At 41.8% G+C, this 4304-nt stretch overlaps 1 long non-coding RNA gene across 1 annotated transcript; it reads right to left on the reverse strand.

The window, feature by feature from the left end:
• Positions 1–755: 755 nt before the first annotated feature.
• On the reverse strand, positions 756–2848 carry LOC129898639 (uncharacterized). Its single transcript, XR_008769416.1, has 3 exons — positions 2777–2848; positions 2236–2312; positions 756–828 (listed from the first exon to the last, which is right to left on the reverse strand). It is a non-coding gene; the product is annotated as an uncharacterized LOC129898639 (long non-coding RNA).
• Between the last annotated feature and the right edge of the window lie 1456 nt (positions 2849–4304).

The raw sequence follows: 4304 nt of genomic DNA on the forward strand, positions 1-4304 counted from the left end.
CTCAATCATGACTCTCTCAAGTCTGTCCCTCTGTACAGGAGCTAACCCAGCCACATCATTTACTGCCTCTAGTCTAGTAGCAGAAGAAGGTGAAGCTGATGCTGTAGGAGTGTCAGTCTCAACACTAGAATCTCTAAATCTCAGAGTAGATATGTGAGAAGACTGAGATTCGGGAGATGGAATTGTGGGAGATGGAGTAGAAGAAGATGATACCCTAGGGGGTCGAGCACTAACCTTTGTGGGTAACTGGTAGGTCTGATCATATGAAGTATATTTGACATGTGAAGAAAAAGAAGTGTCGCTTGGTCGGCGAAACTGACTATGGTAAACTAAAGGATCCATAGTTCCAAAAGGCACAACATTAATATGTGTAGGACTAGCTTGGCGGTGCTTCATCTACGGCTGTCACGACCCAATTTTGTAAGTCATGATGGCACCTACTATAACCCTCTAGTAGGTAAGCCAACCCGTCAACCCGGAACTTCAAGTAATGTGTTTGAAGGCTAAAACTATATAAGAGCATTGAATTATAAAAGTAAACAGAATGAATAAGCGGAAGTAAACCAAAACATGTTTTAAATAACTAAAGATCCCTCCCAGAACCTGGAAGTCACAAGTACAGAGCTGCTATAAAATAAAAGACGAGTACAAGTCCCGAAAGTGGACCAGACATATATATACAACAACTGGCTAGTCTCAAAAGGCAAAAGACGGGCCATCCATTCTGAAAGAGACAGAAGTGATCCAAAAACGCCAAGTTATCACCCTAGTCTCCGAATCTGACTGCAACAAGCTCGATCTATTCGTGACAGTAGATGGTACTCGGTCCTGCATCACGAAAGTAGATGCAGAGTGTAGTATGAGTACCAAAACAACAGGTACCCAGTAGGCATCATAGGCCGACTGAGCAGAAAAGGTGAAAACAATATGAAAAAGAGGAATAAGCCTAAATAGGAATCAACATAAGCATCTAAAGTGAAAAGAGTACTATCTACGAGAGCTACAGCTAACTATACCCAACTGGGCCCCCATAAGCCCATCCAGGACACTCGTATGCAAGTTAAATAAAAACCCGGACGAACCCCCATAAGTTCGCCGAGTACACAGAATAGCTACAACTACCAAGGCTAGGAACCAAGAATCTGTGATGTCAGGAACCGAAGTACTATATCATTTCCAAAACCCAGAATGTCCAAGAGTCAATCGATCTAGGGGTGACTTAGGGGTCGAGGCCGGGACTGGGACCCAGATGCTCGCCCGAATATTCAAAGTGGCCAAGGCCGGGACTGGGTACCCGGATGCTTGCCATAATACATAAGTGCGGGACTGGGTACCCGGATGCTCGCCGTAATACATCGGTGCGGTCGAGGCCGGGACTGTATACCCGGATGCTCGCCGTAATACATCGGTATGATCAAGGCCAGGACTGGATACCCGGATGCTCGTCATACTAGCAAGTCGGCAGAGGCCGGGACTGAGTACCCGGATGCTCCCCGATAATTCAGAATGGAGGCCGGGACTGGGTACCCGGATGCTCATAGATAATTTATCCCATGGTTTCGAATATATCCTTTCCAACTAATCAACAACAGTACCGAGAATTTCCTCCCCGATGTGTCAACTGATATGCCGCCAAAACTTGAACCGGAGCCGAAGCCAAACGATCATGAATTCTAGTATTGCCAACGCATCTCAAAAGTTATGACTATACCGAGTTATGGGTGGGAGTGTTATTAAGAGCAAGGGTATCGCCTAGCTAAGGCCAACTACTAGGCACTAGCCCGCTACACCATTCTACAGGGATCTAAGTCCACCGGAGCGATGCCGGGCATATAAAGCAAGTTTACATCATATACTAAGGCCAACATACTCCACAGTATCAACAACATGCTCATTCAACTCTCCTTATAATACTAACAAATAACGATAAGATACACATACTTCTAAATACCTGAAAAACCTGATAACAAGCCTAAAGCATGATTTCTAACACCTATACTAAGGCCAACATACTCCACAGTATTAACAACATGCTCATTCAACTCTCCTTATAATACTAACAAATAACGACAAGATACATCTACTTCTAAATACCCGAAAAACCAGATAACAAGCCTAAAACATGATTTCTAACACCTGAGATATACAATTAAACTACCCAACCAAAATCCCAACTATTTCAACATGCTTTCACACATTCCAACTCAATCTAAAGAAAGGTAAACCGTAGCCTACCTGTAGGCTAAACACGCGAGCTTCAAATCACTGTGCTGGAGCTTTTCCCTTTCGAACGACCTCGGAACGCTGCCAAACTGTCAAAAATAGAACCACAACGTCGATACGGTCGTTTAGACACTAATTTCATAATTTTTGGAAATGGACCAATTTTTGGGTCGAAAACGGGAATTGTGGGACCCACATACGAAATTCTGGATTTGACCTCCAAAACAGGTTCTAAACGTCACCCCAAGCACACAAATCAGATTTATAACATAATTCGGGGTGGGAAATTACGTAAGACGATCAAAAATCAATTCCCACATTTTAAAACTAAGAAAACGATATAAGGAAGCCTCTTTACACGTCGATTTCTCAAAAAACGAAAATCTTTCAATCAAAACAAATTATACCATGACGTTCCTTGCGAAAAACCCCACAATCTAGCCTCAAGAATCACTCAAAACGAAGTTATATTGACCAAGATACACTCTTTCAAAATTCAATAAACTTTCATTCCGAAAATCACTAAATCTGCAGCTAAAAATCAATTTATTACCTCGAACGACATGCCAAAAACAGATTCTGAAACTTCCACGATGTTCTCCTTAAATTTCCATGCAAGATAGCCTCTGGAATCACCCAAATCGGATTTATATTGGTCAAGAAATAACTTGTCAAAGTTCTTCAAAAATCCATTTCGGAAATGGACACTGCTGCAAATAATATCACGATTTTTACCTGAATTGAATGCTCCAAATCAGTTTCCAAGCTCCCCAATGCGTTCTCCACGAAAAATCTCACAAGTTTGACTTCTGAATCACCCAATTTGGAGCTATATAACTCAAGATAAAGGGTTTTAAAGTTGGAGAAAAAACTCAAAACGGGCTGTTGCTGCAGCACTGCTGAAACAGATTTTGGACCTTTTCAAAATCTCCGACGGGGTACTCGGAATTCGTTCGGAATCCGATAAAAATAAACCAGATATGCTACCCCACTAAATTTGACGTTCCGGACTCAATGGCGTATTCAGAATTCCCATACGAAATTATTTTAATAAGAAATGGGTCCCACACCCAAGAGTCATTTTAAGTCATATTTCACAACGGGCCTCGATATTAGTCCGGAAGCCTCAAAAAGCGAACGAAGGGTCGTTCTAGACCAAAATCAACATTCCGGAACTAACCGCGCTGTCAGAATTTTTATTCGAGCGCATTTTCCAAGAATGTTGACCAAAGTCAACTATAGGCTAAGTTTCAAAGTCAAAAGCGTCAAATAGCCCCAAACTCGTATCGATTGACTCGATAGTCATTCCAATAGTGCTACTAGCCTAATTTGGTCATTCCGAAGCTGATGGAACCATCAGAATTTGAATTCGAGATTTCGTTAGCCCAAAACTCAAAAAGTCGCAACTAAACTAATTTAGGCCTTTAAAATACCAAAATAGACTCGGGACCTCTTAAAATTCAACCAACACTTCTTCTAGACCAAAAACCATCTCCTGAATCCAACGGAGTTGTCGGAATTCCATTCCGAGCATCGAAACTCCAAAAGTTGACCAAAGTCAAACCTTGGCTTAAAGTTCCTCAAATTCTCAACTCAAGGCCTCAAATCTTCGTTACAGCTCCAAAACAGATTCCGTAAAGTCTCCTAACCCAATTTCGACATTTCAGAGCTGCTGGAATCGACGGAATTCAGTTCCGAGATCTGTAGCTCCGATTGACCCCAAATACCACTTTTTAACACTTAAAACTTATGAAACTCAAAATTTCCAAGGACTTAACTTTTCATAGGATTTTCTAAAAATCAACACCCGATAACAATCATAAACGACTCGGGGCATCTAAAGGGAGTTGTAAAATGGTCATTTTACAAAATTCTAAAAATGACCTTGAGGGTCATTACAATATCCACTACTAAAAGAACTTTCGCCCGCGAAAGTAAAAGTACAGTCACTGTCTAGAGGCACGAAAGGATGACGGTTTTGGGCCTGCTTTCTTTGCCTAAACCTCAGACACCCTCTCGAGTTGAACAACGCCATCACAGAACTTAGGCTACGAGGAAAATCCTCAATTTCACTTCCAACT

The sequence above is a fragment of the Solanum dulcamara genome, chromosome 8 (assembly GCF_947179165.1).
Source record: "Solanum dulcamara chromosome 8, daSolDulc1.2, whole genome shotgun sequence".
NCBI classification, from domain to species: domain Eukaryota; kingdom Viridiplantae; phylum Streptophyta; class Magnoliopsida; order Solanales; family Solanaceae; genus Solanum; species Solanum dulcamara.